This window comes from Daphnia pulicaria, chromosome 7, assembly GCF_021234035.1.
Source record: "Daphnia pulicaria isolate SC F1-1A chromosome 7, SC_F0-13Bv2, whole genome shotgun sequence".
NCBI classification, from domain to species: domain Eukaryota; kingdom Metazoa; phylum Arthropoda; class Branchiopoda; order Diplostraca; family Daphniidae; genus Daphnia; species Daphnia pulicaria.
The window spans coordinates 18,792,257-18,813,236 of NC_060919.1; the positions used below are offsets into that span (position 1 = coordinate 18,792,257).

General features: G+C 42.3%; 1 long non-coding RNA gene across 6 annotated transcripts in view; it reads right to left on the bottom strand.

The window, feature by feature from the left end:
- Positions 1–20,980, bottom strand: part of LOC124348585 — a 107,468-nt gene that overhangs the window by 61,209 nt on the left and 25,279 nt on the right. For 3 of the 6 annotated variants that reach the window (XR_006920051.1, XR_006920046.1, XR_006920042.1), the window contains 3 exons: positions 16,347–16,453; positions 16,003–16,103; positions 15,844–15,934 (listed from right to left, as the gene is read on the bottom strand). This is a non-coding gene — a long non-coding RNA (uncharacterized LOC124348585). Of the gene's footprint in view, positions 1–15,258; positions 15,592–15,665; positions 15,776–15,843; positions 15,935–16,002; positions 16,104–16,346; positions 16,454–20,980 lie in introns of those variants that run through there. The other 3 variants (XR_006920047.1, XR_006920049.1, XR_006920050.1) reach the window with 3 other exon arrangements.

The window sequence follows — 20,980 nt, forward strand, 5'->3', positions numbered from 1 at the left end:
TTATTTTAAGTTGCAAGTCTTGATGTGACCAAATTGATTCTGCATACATCTATATTGTCATGTTCAACGAAAATAAGCGAAAAAGGGTGCATTATTTTAAGCCCGGCGTGAGCAACGTACGGTAAATTATTTTAAGCCCGTCGTGGGTGAAATAGGGTGAATTATTTTCAGCCCGTTGTGAGTGAAATAGGGTGAATTATTTCCAGCCCACCGTGAGCCAAATAGAGTGAATTATTTGCAGCCCGTCGTGAACCAAATAGACTGAATTATTTGCAGCCCGTCGTGCGCCAAATAGAGTGAATTATTTTCAGCCCACCATGATTAATGTGAGATGAATTATTTTAATCCCAGAGTTAGCAACGTAAGGTAAACTATTTTAAGTCCGGCGTAAGCAGCATAGAGCGAATTATTTTCAGCCCGCCCAGAGCGAAACAGGGTGAATTATTTTCAGCCCGGTGTGAGTGAAATCGAGTGTATTATTTTCAGCCCGTAGTAAGCAACGTGGGATAAATTTTTTTTTGCCCGTTGTTAGCATTGTAGTGTGAATAATGGTTAGCCTGCCGTGGACGAAATAGGGTGAATTAATTTCAGCCCGCCGTGAGCGAAATACAGTGAATGTTTTTATGCCCGGCGTGAGCAAAGTAGGATGAATTATTTTCAGCCCGTCGTGAGCATCGTAGGGTGAATTATGTCGTGTCCAGCGTGAGCAGCATAGAGTTGAAAATTTTCAGCCCGGCGTGAGCAATGTAGGTTTAAGCATTATCCGTCCAACAATACAGAACACGGGTGAATTATTTATGGCCCGGTGGAAGCAGATGAATTACTTTTAGCCCGTCGTGCGACAAATAGGCATTATTATTATCTGCCCGGCGTGAGCCAAATCAAAATAATGAGTCGACGATGGCTTGCGTCTCGTCTCTCACGGTGATCCGCATGTGTGTGTCGAACCACTTGAAGTTGAAGTAATCATATGATATCAAATGGTGGTCCAGTGGTTAGAGCCTTCGCTAACCATAATAGAGAACTCGGGATCAATCCCCGAGATATGTGACCATTAATTTCCAATAATTACTTTTAGTTCATTAAGATTGAATGTGAAGACTTTAGCCGGGTTCGAACCTCGGACCTCTCGTATGCTAAGCGAGCACGCTAACCACTATACCATGAGCTGATGAAATATAGCAGCATAGCAGAGGTTATATGCATAATCAGGAGTCGACGATGGCATGCGTCTCGTTTCTCACGGCGCGCCGCATAGATGACATGTGTTTGTGCGCCGAGTTACTTTAAGTTGAAGTAACAGTCACATATATATTGGTGGTTCAGTGGTTACAGTGTTCGCTAAATATGCTAGAGGACTCGGGTTCAATCCCCGGTATGAGTGACCATTAATTAATTTCCAATAATTACTTTCAGTTCATTAAAATCGAATGCGACTTGATCCGGGTTCGAACCTCGGACCTCTCGCATGCTAACCGAGCACGCTAACCACTATACTATGAGCCGATGAAATATAGCAGCATAGCATGGCTTATATGCAAAATCATGAGTCGACGATTGCTTGCGTCTCGTCTCTCACGATGAGCCGCATAGCTGTGTGTGACATGTGTGTGTCGAGCCACTTGAAGTTGAAGTACACATGTGATATCAATTGATGGTCAAGTGGATAGAGCGTTCGCTCGTTTGCGTCGACGATGGCATGGGCGTCTCATCTTTCACGGCGCGCCGCATAGATGACATGTGTGTGTGTGCCGAGTCACTTGAAGTTGAAGTAACATTCAGATATCAATTGGTGGTCCAGTGGTTAGAGTGTTCGCTAACCATGACAGAGGACTCGGGTTCAATCCCCGAGATAAGTGACCATTCATTTCAAATAATTACTTTCAGTTCATTAAAATCGAATGTGATGACTTGAGCCGGGATCGAACCTCGGACCTCTCGCATGCTGAGCGAGCACGCTAACCACTATACCATGAGCCGATGAGATACGGTAGCAAGCCATGGGATGGATGGATATAGAGTGTGGATGCGCACTAAAAAGCACCAAAAGTCGCAACGACAGCAGTTGTGTAGAGTTTCAACTTGGAATGAACATCAGTTCTGATAGTGTAGTGGTTAGAGTATGAGGTGAGGACCGTGTTGCAACGCTATCGGACCCACCAAGTATTCGAAGCCATGGTTCAAACCCAACACTCGATACAAATTAATAGAGGACATTGTGTGATAATTAGCAATGGAAAAAAAAATGTCTCAAACCCCCAACCCCCCACTTGGTTCGATCCCGGGTGGTGTACACATACACACACACACACTGTGAAGCACAGATGCAAAGAGGTACCTACGCGCAATGAGAGAGACGGAAAAGTGTGTGTGTGGGATGATGAAGCGCCTTTAACGATGTATGCGCCTCGTCTCCAATCTTTCGCACCTGGATGCGTCTCGCCGCTACAGACAAACAGCAAAGTTGGATGCTTGGTGATAACAAACAAACAAACCAACAAACAAACAGTTTCACAGACAAAGTCAAGGTTGAATGGGATGAACCACGGGCTATACAGAAGAGACTAGTATACCAGATGCCCGTCCAAGGACGGCGAACCACCTTGCTAGACGCAATCACCCAAGCGCACAGCACAGCACACATGCAGCAAAACGCCACTCGTATAATCCCACTGCCCAATTCCTTACTGCCCGGGACTTTTTTTTTTCATCCATTTATGGACTTGTACATCTTCCACCGTGAGCCAGTCGGTTTTTGGGTGTTTTTTTTGGACTTTGTTTTTTTCGCTGCAACCAAGTATCGGTGGCATTTGGGTTTATTTTTGGGACTTGGTTTTTTCAGAGTTTGGTGGTGTTGGATTTGACACATCTCAGGTATTTGGGTATTTTGGGTGTGATTTTAGACTTGTACTTTTTTACGTGATATTTTGGTTTCATTTTAGGACTCTGTCGTTTTTCTCTGTAAGCCCGTTGGGGTTATTAGGTTTTTTTGGACTTGTAATTTTTCTAGGGATTTGGTACCGGGGACTTGTGTTTTATTCAGAATTTGGATGTCTTCCACTTGCCATTTATTGATATTTACTGTATTTGTTCCCACTTTACTTTACCCATCTATTTATCCCTTACCTATTGATTACCTGCCCGTGTATTCTTCATTTTACTTGTTACTGTCTTGAGTTTCATTTGAACACTGGTCCGCTGAATCCTGAATCCGTCACTCTAACCACTGAGCCATGGAGTTGTGAATGAATGTTGCAAGAGTTGCTATAAATCGTCGTTAAATGTGCGGACAAAACTGTTACAGTGTCAAATCTTTATTCATACCCAACTTGCGATTCTTTTACATGACATATTTTTACATACATAGTTTTGCCGAGAGCGGGTTTGAACCGACATCCTTTGGATTACCAATCCAATGCTATAACCACTACACCATCAGCGGTGTATGTAAGCAAGTTCCGACGTGACTATGTGGATAGCGCATACTTACACAATGTCATAGTTATAACCCAGCGTGAGCAAAAGCGTTTCAATATCATCGTAGTTTAACTTTATCGATATTGACACAATTTGCTTCATTAGACGGTTGTTTGCCGAAAGTAGGTTTGAACCACCACGCTTTGAGTTATCAATCCAATGCTATAACCACTACACCAACAGCGGTGTTTGGTTGCAAGTCTTGATGTGACCAAATGGATTCTGCATACATCTATATTGTCATGGTCAGCAAAAATAAACGAAAATGGGTGCATTATTAAATTAATATTAATAAGCATAATTCAATGCAAGTCTCGACGGGACCTAATGGGTAGTGCATACTTTAAAATTTTCAGTATCATCGCCCAGCAAGAACAAAATCGATTTATTTGCATCAGTGTAAGAATTCATCGTTTCTGGAACTATTTGTTTCATTCCAATGTTGTTTTCCTGAGAGTGTATTTGAACCACCAACCCTTAATTTACCTATTCAATGCCATAACCACTTCACCAACTACGTTATTTAAATCATTTTCCGAGGTGACCAGGTGGATAGCGCATACTTACATATTGTCATAGTTATCACTCAGCGTGAGCAAAAGCGTTTTATTTACATCGGAGTTTGCATTTAGCGAAATAAAGACTATTTGCTTCATTAGACAATTGTTTGTCAAGAGTGGGTTTGAACCACCATTCTTTGAGTGAATATAGAAAAGCAAGCTTATCAGCTCGACGAATGGATAGTCGTAAGCCAGTAAACTGTCTTAAATAGCAAATTCAGGGCCGAAACGAATGGCTGTTGCTAACATTTTATTGCTTAATCTCCTGTTATTTTTTCTCGAGTAATTCTGACTATACCAACAGTCTCATTGTTTATGCAAACTTTTCAAAAGAGCAATTGCCTACGGCGGTAAAATTACCAACGTGAGGTTCATCGCCCAGCAAGAACAAAATCGATTTTTTTGCATCATTGTAATCATTCACCGTTCCGGGAACTATTTTATTCATTCGATTGTTATTTGCCTGAAAGTGGGTTTGTTCCATTAACCTTTTTCTTACTAATCCAAATCTATAACCACTTCAACAACAGCAGTGTTTATGACGATTTTCCAACTTGACCAAATGTATAGCGCATACTTAACTTTGCAATATTTATCACCCGGCGAGAGCAAAAGCGTTTTATTTACAATGGTGTTAGAATTCATCGGTTATTGTATTAATTTATTCATTAGACAATTAATTGCCCACAGTGGGTGAGATCCACCTACTTTGTATTACCAATCCCATGTTATAACCACTACACCAACAGCGGTGCTCAGAAACGTCAACAGTCCCGACGTCACCAAGTGGACAGCGCATACTCACACATAGTCATGGTTATCGCCCAGTGTGAGCAAAATCGACTTATTATCATCGCTGTTTGAATTCAACGATATTGGAAATAATTGATTCATTAGACAGTTGTTTTCCGAGAGTGAGTTTGAACCACTGAACTTGGAATAATTAAACCAATGTTATAACCACTACACCAAAAGCGATGCTCATTCTTGTTAAAAGTCCCTTTGTGACCAAGTTGACTGCGCATACCTAACACATTGTCATGGTTATCGCCCAGCGTGAGCAAAACGATTAATTGGCATCAGTATCAGAATTATTCTATTGTAAAACTATTTGTTTCATTACATAGTTAAATGCCCAGAGTGGGTTTGAACCATCAACCTTCGTATTAACAATCCAATGTTTTAACCACTACACCAACAGCGGTGATAATGAGTGACAACAGTCCCGGAGTCACCAAGTGGACAGTGCATACTCACACACAGTCATGGTTATCGCCCAGCGTGAGCAAAATCGACATATTATCATCGGTGTGTGAATTCATCGATATTGAAAATAATTGATTCATTAGACAGTTGTTCTCCGAGAATGGGTTTGAACCACCATCCTTTGTATTATCAATCAAATGTTATAACCACTACACCAACAGCGGTGCTCATTAACTTCAACAGTCCCGACGTCACCAAGTTGACAGCGCATACTCACACATAGTCATGGTTATCGCCCAGCGTGAGCAAAATCGATTTATAGGCATCAGTATAAGAATTACTCAATTGAGAGATTATTTTCTACATGTAATAGATGTTTATCGAGAGTGGGCTTGAACCATCAATGATTGAACTATCAATACAATGCTATAACCACTACACCAACAGCGGTGGTGGAAATCAAGTCCCAACGTGATCAGGAGGTTAACGCATACTTACAGATTGTGATGGTAACAACTCATCATGAGCAAAATCGATTTATTTGCATCGGTTTTTGAATTATTCGTTTTTAAGAATATTTGCATTATTACACAGTTGTTTGCCAAGAGTGGGTTTGAACCACCAACCTTAGCGTCACCTACCCAGTGCTCTAACCACTACACCAACAGCGGTATGATTATTAAAGTCCCGACGTGACCAGGTGCATAGCGCATACTTACATATTGTCATGGATATCGCCCAGCTGGAGCAAAATTAAAGTCCTTGGATTTGAAGACATTTTTTTAAAATCGCTACCGATCGCTAAACATCATTCGGTCGCTACTCGTGCTATTCTTTACATCAGAAAGATATTAGCCGACTGTGGGTTTGAACCATCGATGCGTAATCTTTTTTCAGTGATGTCACTCATCGCTCGTTGTAATCAAATCTGTTGGACTGTTTATCGGACAATGTTTAAGGTTTATTCTAAGGTTGTATTAATCGCCCGGCATGAGCAAAGCGGGTGAATTACTGTTCGAATGGTCGTTTCAATCAATCGATTTTTAATTAACAGATAAATAAAAAAAATGTGTAGTGGCTATAGCGTTCATAAACGGCGAAATAATACTTGGCATCATCATTATAAGTGCGATACTTTGAAAACTATCAGTTTTGAAATCCGAAGAATATATAAAAAAATAACGGCTCTCAGCCAGGCTTGAACTTTTACCATTACTGTCCTTAAGCAAGTACGCTAACCAGTACACCATTTACTGATGTTTATTGCTCGTAAAACACTGTTAAAATATTTTTCATTGGCGAAAATTTTGAAATTTGTTTTTTTTTAAATTATTTTTGGTATTTATTGATACACTTTAATATTATTAATTCACGGTTGAGCGCACATGGGTACTACCCCATGGCCATGCCCGTGCTCCATTTTTTGGCCCGTAGACCGAGGCGGAATTTAGTTCCTCTTGGGTTTGAAAAGCTGGGAAAGAAAGGAATAGAAAGGAAAAAGGGATCCAGTAAGGTTTTCAGGGGTTGACTACGGACGAATGGTATAAAGGATTAAGTCGTTTAACTGTGTGATGATGATGTGTTTACAAAAGGACTTCTTTGTAAACAATATTGACGGTGAATACTTTTTCTTTTTCCTCTTCAGTGGCTGTCAGGTGATTTCTGAAAAGCCGTCCTTGCTTTGCAGATTCAGCTATTTCGACTTTCACTCCTATGGGTTTTTTCCCCAATAGAAAAACAATAATGTAAAAAATACTATTAAGTAAAAGAAGTAAACAAAAATCTATAAAATTATTTATGAACCTTCTTTCGATGTTGCACGTGAAAAAGCCACATACAGCTGACCGTGAGAAAAGATAGGCTCCGGGAGGAAAATGCCGACACGATCAAAAGTCTGGCCCTGTGACTTGGTGATGGTTATGGCAAATGCCAACAGCACAGGAAACTGGAGCCTCTTGAGTGTGACAGGAAGATCGGAATCGGTGGGCGACAGCGTCATTCGCGGGATGTAAACCGTGTGACCCTTGTTCTTGCCGGAAGCGATGTCTGCAACGATCAGATTTTCTCTGAGGGCCCTGATGATGAGACGGGTGCCATTGCAGAGACCCTTACGCGAATCAATGTTCTTGAGCAGAATGATGATGGCTCCCACTTTCAACTTGAGAACATGAGTGGGAATTCCGGACACATTAAAGGTGTTGAGAATCTCGGTTGGATAATTGGCAATTTCTTCAGGATCGTCCGAATCAATCGTGTCGATGCTTTTGTACTGATGAACTATTCCAGGCATGTCTTTGATGATCTGATTGTTGATCCGTAGGCAGTCTTCGTTCTTCGGACAGAGAATGGCTCGACTGCAAATCTGCTGAGATACCTCTGGATCCAAAAGAAGAGAAGGAACACCAAAGACGTACTCAATCAAATTCCGTCCAAAGTCCAGAAATTCGGCAGGAATTTCGATGAGATCGGGATTGTTAAGTCTTGGATTCGTTGGCAGAGTACCGTTTCCAAGCTGAATAAGCCAGTCAGCGTAGTCTTGATTGCCGGCCACGGTACGCATATTCTGGGTTAGACGAAGATGACGAAACAGAGGCCACGTTGCGTTATTTCGGATTGTAGCTTCCACCACCTTCACCCTGTTTCCATGTCGGACGACTGGTAAACATTGACGAAAGTCACCACCAAGAAGAAGGACTTTTCCACCATGAGGTATATTTTTCTTTTCCAATTTTTGAAAGAGGAAATTAAAAGCGTCGAGAGCGTGATTTGTCTTCATTGTGGCTTCGTCGGAAATGATGAGAACGGCACTTAAAATCAAATTAGCGAGAGTGCTTCCATCTACAATTTTCGATCTGGTAACTTCGGTAATTGGAGGGTAGATCTTAAATTGGGAATGGTATGTTGAGCCGTCAATCAACAACGTAGAAGCGATGCCGGTAGAAGCGACGGCGATGACTGTCTTCCCTTGGCCTTGCAGTACGGTGATCAGAGTGTTGTACAAAAAGGTCTTGCCAGTACCTCCAGGACCATCCAAAAAATACTGATGGGGAACTGAGTTGTTGTTGTCGTTGATGGCAGCCATGACTTGATCATAGGCGGCTCGTTGACCTTCGTTCAATTGAGTAACCATCAGTTCACCCAATCGTCTCTTTTCTATCCGGGTAATTGCAGTATTCTCTTCGAGTTGAGCTTCAATAATTTGGCGAATAAGCTGAAAGTCAGGAACAGGCAAAGAGAGTTCTTCCATTGTTCTATTGTGGAGAATCAACTTGTCTTGAATCCATTTCAAAGTCAAGTTTTTGGCGACTTCCGCATCGTGACCAGTTCGAATGAAATCTTCCATAAGGTGGGGCAGAGACCGATCAAAGAGATGAAGAGCGTCGGTAGGATTGCAAAAGAGGCAGACATCGACAAAGAGCTGTCTCAATCGCTCCGGCATTTCAAAGGCGGCGGCATCGTCCAAGGTCTTCTCCCAAACGCTGTCGTCCTCCAGCAAATTCAAAGCAGAAGCGGCTGATTTAAACGTCGGTAGAAGGACACCGTTGACCGTGCGGAGATCTTCAAAGCTGGTTGATCCTCTGACGTTGATGAGAAGCAAGCGAAGGCAGTATCGCTCAACTTGACGGACGCCCACGGTATATAAGCGGCCTATGATTTTAATATTTCTTCTTCGTGGTTTCCAATAATAACGTTCACCCGACCTAACGAAACAGAAATGATGGACAATTTCTCGGTAAAAATACTGTCTCGCTTCTTCATTATCCCGATTCAAGATGAACCAAGCAGTTAACGTCGTTTCTTTGGTCGCGGCATTGATGACTGCCTGTTCCTCGTTGCCCGGTTGGAAAAAGACGGACTGTTCAAGAGGCAGATGCACGGCTAGTCGGGTGATGGTATGAGAACGATCGCTGAGAGGAAACTTGAAGATTCTATGGGCGGCTTCTGGCGCGCTGACGTAACGGGTGTCCGTAAAGGTGGAGATTTCGTCCCAAACAAAAACCTGCTCGTTTTCTTCTCCAGCCTGCTGATGCGTTCCAGTTTTCGTTTCAATGTTGCTGCAGTCGTGACCTTTGTACACATACTTGAAGATGTACTTGACAGTGGTCATATTGGCGCAATACTCGATGTTGATGTGACAATCATATTTCAGTAGCAACCAAGGGTTATAAGGAACAACCCATCGGTTGTCCACTTCATAGTGAGTGTGCCCCCTTTTCAAACGATGTACAACACCAGTGTTTCTTCTTTTATACGTCGGATAGCCGTTGTCATTGATCATAGTCTCTTCGTTGAAGTCTTTGGGGAACTTTTTACTGCAGCCCTCTTCATCCATGCAGGGAGAATTTTTGTTGATGGCTCCACACGGACCGTGAATCATGTGAGCCATAACAGAGTCGTAAAGTCTTGGATAGAGTGTCTTGTCGGGAATTTCAGCGCAGATGGTCTTATCCATATCCTCTGGTGTCGAAGGAGCGTCACGGCTGTCGACCCACACCAGCATGTGGCAATGAGGCAGTCCACGTTTCTGAAATTCGATGACTTCGATTCTGGCCGCGGCGAAACCCAATATTTGCTTTTTCTCGATGTCGTCGACCAACTCTTTCTTCTTCAAGTGGAATACTCTTGCGACCATATCGGGACGATCGGAAGCCGTCAAGTAGTTTGGGATATTAGCAACAATTTCCCTCCACTTGGGATTGCAGGTAAACGTCACAAAAAAAGTCGGTTTGCCAAATTTTCCACAAATTGCCATAGCGTCTTGGTAATTTTGTTTCATGGCTCGAGGACTGCCAATAAAAGACGAAGGGAGAATGTAGATCGAGCCAACTGCCAAATTTGCTCTCTCTGCTCGATTGTTGATGTAATCCATCAGGCCGCAGTAGCGCTCAACATGCAGCTCTTTCTGGTTTCGTCTGAGCCAATCTAGGCGACTCCCCTCGGTCTTGACGTAAGAATCGACAAAATACATCTGAGTGACGGGACCCCCAGCCAAAACGTTGTTGAAATCACCACGAACTGATATGCGCGAACTGTAAAATTCGGCTTGCGTCACTCTTGAGCGTGGGCCTCTGTTTCTGTTCGGTGGTCGATCGTCGTTCTCCTCGTCCGCTTCTGGTTCTTGTTCTTCACCTGTCTCATTTTCAATCACAGCATTGCCATCTGCTGCGGCCATTTCCTCACGAATTAAAACTCTGGGGTTGAGCCACAAGGGATCAATCTGCTCCTCTTCATCTTCTTCAACAATCATGGCCATTGCTGCCGCTTCATCTCTCTCTCTCCGTCTGGTGGTGGTATAAGGCATGTTGATTTGCCAACCGTCGTCACCGTTCGGAAATAAAAGTGGGTAACACATCGGATCACACATAACCTTTTTTGTGTCAATCTGGATGAATCGTCGGCCTCTGACGGGAATGTAGAGATGGCCACGAATATCTCTGTAGGCTGGTGGTTCACCGTCAGTGCTTTTGAAAACCACAGCAATTTCGTTGACCGTTGGACAGTTGTATCTTCGTTGGTCGACATTTCTCCTATCGCAAGTGATGATCATGCCGACAGTGTAGTGAGGAAGATTTTCAGCTTCACGTTGAACATATTCTTCTTCAAGAACCTGACGCATCATCTTGTAGGTCAAGGCGTAAGGATTCATTTCTCGAAGCATAGCGTCCAGCTCTTCCATCAAAGTTCTACAACAACCTGACATCATTTCGATATTCGCCCTGAAATCAGTAGCCTGCGCAGAATCCAAAAAATACAAATCAGAGTATCTGGGATTTGCCGTCTGACCGAGAGGAGTAGTTTGGTGGTAAATCTGACCATGGATGCGTACACAGGTCGGGCCGCGACCCGGCGGCGTTGAAAAATTAGCTCCCATAGAGGCGAAAGCATGGGCGCTGTTGTAATTTCGAATCTGCTTCATGAAATGTTTCGATTTGGGATGCCGGTTTTGCAAGAGGCTGGCCAATGGTTCTGGACACGGCTTAGCAGGTGGAAGAATGACATTGCCCTTTGCGCAGCATTGCTGGAACTTCTTGTCTTTCGGCATTTCTTTCGCGAAATGTTTGGCATCACATTCCGAGCAAATCTTGGTCAAATCTCCGCAATCATGCAAGTGAACGCGGTCCTCTGCCACGATTTCTTTGCAAGCCTGCCGATGAGTTCTTGGATTTCCACGCCGGTCGCGTTCAGTCATCAACTGCAAACGAAGAGCTTCGTCTTCTTCATTTTCAATTGGATTAATTTCGCCATGATCAAGTGCATCCCTGGCTCGCAATTCTTCGTTTTCTCGCTCTCGTTGTTCTTCAAGTTCTCGACGTAACTCTGTTCGAAGCCGATCCTCTTCACGCCTCATAGCAGTTTCTTCTTCGTTCTCGGTCGCTCTGTAATCAGCCATGAAATCAGAGTGTTCAACGCGACCTTCCTGCTCAATTTCGTCGAACACATTGACTTGCTGACGAAATCTATCAGAGATGGCGCGCTCTATTCGTTCCGTTGTGGTTTCCTTTTCTCGTACGACTTCCTGGCGTGATGACTGATCCTGAAGTCGAGAAAGATTGCTTTCTTCAGTTTCGTTGTCGCGTAAACCTTCCTGACGGACTAATTGATCACGAAGTCGTGCCACATTTTCTGCTTCAATTTCTTGATTCCGAAGACATCTTTGCCGCAGAGACTGTTCGCGCAGCCTAGCTACTTTTTCGGCTTCCAATTCCTCGTTGCGCAGAGAACTTTGCCGCAGAGACTGTGCGCCAAGCCTGGCTGATTTTTCGGCTTCCGATTCCTTGTTGCGCAGAGAACTTTGCCGCAGAGCCTTTTCACGCAGCCTAGCTGCTTTTTCTGCTTCCGATTCTTCGCTACGCAAGGAACTTTGCCGCAGAGCCTGTTCGCGTAGCCTAGCTGATTTCTCTGCTTCCGATTCCCCGTTCCGCAGAGCTTTTTGCCGTAATGACTGTTCCCGTAGTCGAGCCAACTTTTCTGCTTCTGATTCTTCGTGGTGCAGAGCTTTTTGCCTCAAGGCCTGATCTCGAAGCCTAGCTGATCTCTCTTCTTCAGATTCATCTTGCCGCAGAATTCTCATCCGTAATGCCTGGGATTGCAATCGAGCTCGTTGCTCTTCAGGAGTTTCTCGGTTGCCGACAGCTGTCTTTCCTGCCTGGTGTTGTTGTCTTGCTGGACGCTCTGCCACAGCATCATTGGCAAGAACAACCGTTGAACGATCAGACGTTGTTCTCTGATTCATCGCTCGCAAGATAGATGCCGTTTCTTGTTGACGAAGGGCAGCTTGCCGATCCGCCTCGGCCTGCAATCGAACACGATTTTCTTCTGTTTGAAGAAGACCAGCCTGCCTCTCTGCCTCGGCTTCCAATCGCAAACGATTTTCTTCTGATTGAAAAAGACCAGCCTGCCGCTCTGCCTCAGCATCCAATCGAATACGATTTTCTTCTTCGTGCAGATTTTGTTCTCCGTGCCGAAGAACTGCTACCCGCTCCTCCTCGGCCAACAGTCGAGCACGATCATCTTCTTCATTCTGCTCCTGCCTAAGGAGTTGCTGCCGGATTCTTTGATCGAGCAGCCTAGCTTGATGCTCAACTCCCGTCTCGCTAGCACGGGCGACTCTTTTCCGGTCCGCATCTAACCTCTGCCTCAACGCTCTTTCGTCAGGTGCCTCTGCCTGACGGTCTTCTCTCGCCTTTTGCGCCTTCAAATTCTTTGCAGCCTGATCATCTTCGGGATTGAGCCGACGACGCTTCTCTTCACGGACGAACTTGGCCTTTTCCCTCTGAGCCGCCAATCTAACTTGTTTTGCCTCCGGGTCTTCGAGACTTCTTTTTTCCCTAGCCTTCCTATTCTTCTCATCCTTTTCCTCTCGAGTTAATTCGCGACGCGGTGGCATTTTCAGATCAGCAAAATAACCCCTAATTTTCCAAAAAAAATTCGCTACTATCAGTGGAGGGCTTTTTGGAGGGCTTTTGGAGGACTTTACACCGCACAAATGTTCAAAAAGCTTAAAACTAAACACAAATACGAACATAAGCCGTCGACACCCGGTGCTCAATATCCCAGTGGTACAGCCCGGTTAAGGTTCACATCTGATAAACAAATACGCATCGCAGGTTAGCTCCTCTCCGGTTGTCGACTGTTCGTTACACAAAAGACATACCTCCAAAAATGGCAAAAGTAATACAATTATTTTCATTGACGCTCAACTTGATGCTGACTTGATCGGGATTTCAATCGCAATTGTGGCTGTTTGAAAGCCATAATGCTAACCGCTACACCAAGACCAGCACAAATTGGCTGAAAACCGTCGGACACCACAACTATTAAGTCTTTAGCAGGCTAAGATAACATGCTACGGACTTTAAATTGATGGAATTCGGAAAGTACTTTACTTGAGAAATGAGTGTTGTGATGCTGTAGGAAGCTGGAAGACATCTCGAAGTTGGAATAACCGGCGACTCGAATATTGTAGATCCCGCTGAAGAATGGCAACAAAAAAACACATATTAGTATTAAAACACAAAAGCAACACAAATGCACCAAGTTCAGTGAAAGAAACACAGTTTTGAAATAAACAATTTTTTTTTTTTTTCACGGAATCAGTTTTGAACCATCAACCTCAGTGATTGAAATCCGCCACGCTAACCACAGCACCACGGGCCGATGACATGAAAAATCAATTCGACGACAAAATAGCCGGGAGCTGGCGATTTCTAGCAGTTGTTTTTTTTTTCAAGTAGATGCAAGGCATAGCACATAGTTATCAATCACAGACATTTATTCAAAACCAAAAAACAGAATTGACTTAATCTAGATGTGAAGGATAAACCTCTTAGTACGGAAGCGAACGTTATCCAATACTCCACCGACGTATACCAAAGTATGGAAAATCAATGACCCCAAAATGATATACAGAAGCTAAAATATACTTGATACCTTAAGTTTAGATCACATGATGAAACCAAAACACTGAAAACACAATCAATTCATAATTAATGACACACATAACCAAGATTTACCCACACTTAACAAAGCTTTCAACATTGATGATTAAGACTATATCTAGAAATGGTATCGGAAAATCAGATTACCTTAGAATTCAAATCCTGAATTTAGTCGTTGACTTAAAGGCGGTCGTAAATACACAGCGAAATCGATGAATAAGCCACCAATCAAATGCTGAAATACAAAACAACATGAGTCAATAAGAATTATTTCCTTAAACTGGGCCATCCCAGCAGAAATTCTTTTTCGCAGTCTTTTCTTGAGCAAACTTTTACTTTAATACTGAGATTTTTCTGATGAAAAGACTGTGAATAAGAATAATATCCTAAAACTGGACCATCCCAGCAAAAATTCTTATTCGCAGTCTTTTCTTGAGCAAACTTTTACTTTACTGAGATTTTGTAGATGAAAAGACTGCGAATAAGAATTATTTCCTAAAAGTGGACCATACCAGCAGAAATTCTTATTCGCAGTCTTTTCTTCAGTTTACTTGTGCTTTACTGAGATTCTGCTGATGAAAAGACTGCGAATAAGAATCATTTCCCAAAACTGGGCCATCCCAGCAGAAATTCTTATTCACAGTCTTTTCATCTGCAAACTTTTACTTTACTGAGATTTTGGTGATGAAAAGACTGTGAATAAGAATTATTTCCTAAAACTGTACCATGCCAGCAGAAATTCTTATTCGCAGTCTTTTCTTCAGCAGACTTCCACTTTCCTGAGATTTTGTGATGAAAAGACTGCGAATAAGAAATACAAAACAAAGCATGAATCACTAAGCCAAACCAGTTTAACATTCATTTTGCCCAATTTGTCTTGTTTTACAGTTTCATAATGCAAATTCTCACAATGAATAAAATTGAACCAATCTCACCTTTGACTTTTCAATATATATGGAACCAGCAAAGTTTTCAGTTGAATCAACAGTGAATAACAACAAAAACTGTAACACACAATATCTGACGTTTCGCCGTATTGTGAGATAAACAATGAAGTTGTCTGCTATAATTTTTTTTATTGATTGGCGAAAAAAAAAATCAGTAAAACATTTGTCTGGATGGAGTATCGAACCACCGACTTCATGATTACACGGCGAGCGTGCTAACCACGACACCAATACATATATAATTCCGGTTACAAAATACGAATTTAAATAATCAACAGAAACAGTTTTCCGCGCAAAAGGCGAAAATTCAAAATGAACTTCCAGCAAGAGACTTGAACGTGCGACTCAACGAATCACGGCGCGGGTACTCTAACCACACAACCAAGTGTCCGCTGACAGATTATCATCATTTATTTTGACTATCAACATGGTTTGAGAGAACTGTCATAAAAAGGATGGCATCTGATTTAAGAAAAGTTAAGATTAACCATAAACATAGGACACAGTATTTTTTTAAATATTAGCAAATAACTAACCAGCAGCAGAGATCACTGAACTGGCACGGCCAGTGTTCCCTTTAACTATTAACTATTTGACTATCAACGTGGCCTGAGAGAACTGTCACAGGATGAATGGCATATCTGATCTAAAAAATTTATGATTAATAATAAAAACATAACACAATGAAATACTCAAAGTATAACAAATAATTACCATCAGTTATCACTGAAACTGGTATGGCCAGTATTATCTTCATCTATTTGAATATCAACCCGGTATAAGAGAACTGTCACAGGATGGATGGCTATTGGTTTTTAAAAAGATAAGATTAATCATGAACACAGTATATTCTAAAAGAAAGCAAATAATTACCTGCAGCAAGAGATCACTGAACTGGCACGGCCAGTATTCTCTTCTTCTATTTGACTATCAACTTGGTACGTTTGAAAGAATTGTCACATGACTAATGGCATCTAAATTAAGAAAAGTTAAGATTAACCATAAACACAGGACACAATATATTCGAAAAGAGTAGCAAATAATTACCTGCAGCAAGAGATCACTGAACTGGCACGGCCAGTATTCTCTTCTTCTATTTGACTATCAACTTGGTTTGAGAGAACTGTCACATGACATATGGCATCTAATTTAAGAAAAGTTAAGATTAACCATAAACACAGGACACAATATATTCGAAAAGAGTAGCAAATAATTACCTGCAGCAAGAGATCACTGAACTGGCACGTTCTCTTCAACTATTTGACTATCAACCTTGCTATCAACCTGGTTTGAGAGAACTCTCACAGGATGAATGGCATCTGATCTAAAAAAGTTATGATTAATGATAAACACAAAACACAATAAAATACTCAAAGTATAACAAATAATTACCATCAGGTATCACTGAACTGGTATGGCCAGTATTCTCTTGAACGGTTTCACTGTCCATCACATAATCAGTTTTTGAAGCTTTACTAAAACATCTCTTTCGATTTCACAAAATAAAGCGTTCATATGGGAACGGCTATGAGTACATCTGTTTCTTCGTAAAAACACGATTAGTTAAATAGAACTTCAATACGATGGTTCTTGTCGTCATTCTTACTTAAGGGAAAACAAATTCAAAAAAAATTGCTGCCACTGCAGCCTGCAAGGAGTAGCGGCTAAGCAAGGACGCCAAGGAGGAGCATGGGCTACTTAATCTAGAGGACGGGAATCTCCGAGGTTTCCTATGTCGGCTGTGTAAATTTTTTTACATCAGCAGCAAAAAAAGCACAAAAAATTATTAGTTAACTTAATAAATGTTCCTATACTTGTAATTAATAGTTTGATATATATTTGTAATTTCCTTAGAGTTGAAAGGAAAGAAAGTCGTTTCACCGGTGCCACCTAGCGGCCAAGTCCCAGAAGCTCTTTCAACTGAAAACAACAAACTTTTCTATAATAGCAGTCGACACTTTGTTTTGTTTTGGTTATAGCAGTCGACACTTTGTTTTGTTTTGGTTAGATTAACGTGGTATGGTCCAGTTTTAGGAAATTTTTCTTATTCGCAATCTTATCATCACCAAAATAACAGTAAAGTAAAAGTTTGCTCATGAAAGACTGTGAATAAGAATTTATGCTGGGATGGTCCAGTTTCAGGAAATAATTGTTATTCACAATCTTTTCATCAGCAAAGTCTCAGGAAGGTAAAAGTTTGCTGGAGGAAAAGACAGAAAATAAGAATTTCAGTCTGAGTGTTACACTATTGGCAAAAAAATATCTTCTTCGCATTCTTTTACACAGAAAACTTTGGAATCGAGGTGTGGGGAAAAGTACGGCAAATAAATAATCGACAGGGTAAAAGATTTGACAATTCTGTTTCCGATTTCAGTTAGGATAGGTCCAAGCAAGTGAAGCTGTTATGCGTTATATAATTATGGGTCAACAACGACGGCACGCGTCTCGTCTCAACGCGATCTACTTGGGTATGATGAGATGATAACATATCAATCGATGGTCAACAGATATCAAATGGTGGTCCAGTGGTTAGAGTGTTCGCTAATCATGACAGAGTACTCGGGTTCAAACCCCGAGAAATGGACCATTGATTTCCAACAATTACAAACAAATTTCAAAATTCATCAAAAATTGTCACTTGAACCGGGATCGAACCTCGGACTTCTAGCATTCTAAGCGAGTATGCTAATCACTATATCATGAGGTGATGAAATGTGGCAGCATAGCAGGGTTTATATGCAGAATCGTGAGTCGACGTTGGCATGCGTCTCGTCTTTCACGGCGAGCCGCATAGATGACATGTGTGTGTGTGCCGAGTCACTTGAAGTTGAAGTAACAGTCACATATCAATTGGTGGTCCAGTGGTTAGAGTGTTCGCTAACCATGTCAGATGACTCGGGTTCAATCCCCGGTATGAGTGACCATTAATTTCAAATAATTACTTTCAGTTCATTAAAATCGAATGTGACTTGAGCCGGGTTCGAACCTCGGACCTCTCGCATGCTAAGCAAGCACGCTAACCACTATACCATGAGCCGATGAAATATGGCAGCATAGCATGGGTTATATGCAGAATAATGAGTCGACGATGGCTTGCGTCTCGTCTCCTACGGCGAGCCGCATAGCTGTGTGTGACATGTGTGTGTGTGTAAGTGTGTGCCGAGCTACTTGAAGTTGAAGTTGATATCGGACATCAATTGGTGGTCTAATGGTTAGACTGTCTGCTAACAACGCAGGAAGACTCGGGTTCAATCCCCGGTATGAGTGACTATTAATTTCCAATAATTACTTTCAGTTCATTAAAATTGAATGTGACTTGATCCGGGATCGAACCTCGGACCTCTCGCATTGCAAGCGAGCACGCTAACCACTATAACATGAGGTGATGGAATGTAGCAGCATAGCAGGGTTTATATGCAGAATCATGAGTCGACGATGGCATGCGTCTCGTCTCTCACGGTGAGCTGCATAGCTGTGTGTGACATGTGTGTGTCGAGCCACTTGAAGTTGAAGTAAATATGTGATATCAATTGGTGGTCCAGTGGTTAGAGCGTTCGCTTACCATGCCAGAGAACTCGGGTTCAATCCCCGAGATAAGCGACCATTAATTTCCAATAATTAGTTTCAGTTCATTAAAATCGAAAGTGGTGACTTGAGCCGGGATCGAACCTCGGACCTCTCGCATGCTAAGCGAGCACTCTAACCACTATACCATGAGCCGATGAGGTTCGGTAGCAAGCCATTTGATGGATGGATGTAGTGTGTGGATGCGCACGATAAAAGCACCAAAAGTCGCAACGACAGCAGTTGTATGGAGTTTCAACTTGATTTGAATATCAGTTCTGATAGTGTAGTGGTTAGAGTATGAGGTGAGGACCGTGTTGCAACGCTATCGGACCCACCAAGTATTCGAAGCCATGGTTCAAACCCAACACTCGATACAAATTAATAGAGGACATTGTGTGATAATTACCAATGGAAAAAACAAATATCTCCAACCCCCAACCCCCCACTTGGTTCGAACCCTCGTGGCGCTCATGTGGTATGTACAGCGGCAGCTGCGAGATGCAGTTGAGAGTACCGAGCAGAGCAGAGAGATGGATGAGTGTTTGAGAGTGGGGTGAAGCGCCTTAAACGATGAATGCGCCTCGACTCTAATCTTTCGCACCTGGATGCGTCTCGCCGCTACAGACAAACAGCAAAGCGGGATGCACAAACAAACAAACGTACAAACAAACAAACAAACAGTTTCACAGACAAAGTCAAGGTTGAATGGGACGCACCGCGGGTTGTTGCAAAGAGACTAGTATACCAGATGCCCGTCCAAGGACGGCGAACCACCTTGCTAGACGCAATCACCCAAGCGCACAGCACAGCAAACATGGAGCAAAACGCCACTCGTATAATCCCACTGGCCAATTCCTTACTGTCCGGGACTTTTTTTTTTCATCCATTTATGGACTTTTACATCTTCCACCGTGAGCCAGTTGGTCTTTTGGATTTTTTTTTTGGACTTATTTTTTTTTCGTTGCAACCAAGTATCGGTTGAATTTGGGTTTATGTTTGGGACTTATATTTATTCAGAGTTTGGTGGTGTTGGATTTGACACATTCCTATTTGGGTATTTAGGGTGTGATTTTGGACTTGTACTTTTTTACGTGATATCTTGGTTTCATTTAAGGACTCTGTCGTTTTTCTCTGTAAGCCCGTTAGGGTTGTAAGGTTTTTTTGGACTTGTAATTTTTCGAGGGATTTGGCACCGGGGTCTTGTGTTTTTTTCAGAATTAAGATGTGTTTCACTTGACATTTATTTATATTTACTGTATTTGTTCCCACTTTACTTTACCCATCTATTTATCCCTTACCCGTTGGGTACCTGCCCATATATTCTTCAATTATTGGTTACTGTCTGGAGTGTCATTTGAACACTGGTCCGCTGAATCTTGAATCCGACGCTCTAACCACTGCGCCTTGGAGTTGTGAGAGAATGTAGCCAGAGTTGCTATAAATCGTCATTTAATGTGCGACAAAATTGTAAGTATTGTTCTATGGTCCAGTGGAGACTCTTGTATCATTTCCAACTTGCGATTGATATTTTTAGACTGCCTCGTTTTTTCTTAGCCGAGAGTGGGTTTGAACCATCGCCCTTTAGAATACCAATCCAATGCCATAACCACTACACCAACAGCGGTATGTGTAGTCAAGTTCCGTCGTGAACAGTTGGATAGCCCATACTTACACATTGTCATAGTTATCACCCAGCGTGAGCAAAAGCGTTTAAATTACATCAGAATTTGACTTTATCGATATTGAGAATAATTGATTCAATAGACAAAGTTTGCCGAGAGGGGATTTGAACCACTATACTTTGAATTACCACTCCAATGCTATGACCACTACACCAACTGCGGTGTTCAGTTGCAAGTCTCGACGTGACCAATTGGATAGAGCATACATCTATATTGTCATGTTCAGCAAAAAGAAGGAAAAAAGGGTGCATGATTTAAAGCCCGGCGTGAGCAACGTACGGTAAATTATTTTAAGCCCGTCATGGGTGAAATAGGGTGAATTATTTTCAGCCCGCTGTGAGTGAAATAGGGTGAATTACTTTCAGCCCGTCATGAGCGAAATAGAGTGAATTATTCGCAGTCCGGTGTGAGCAATTTGTAGTGAATTATTTGCAGCCCGTCGTGAGCGAAATAGGGTGAATTATTTTTAGCCTGGCGGGAGCGATGTAGGGTGAATTCTTTTCAGCCCATCGCGAGCGAAATGGAGCAAACTATTTTCAGCCCGTCGTGAGAGACTTGGTGTAAATTCTTTTCAGGCCGTCGAAAGTGAAATAGGGTGAATA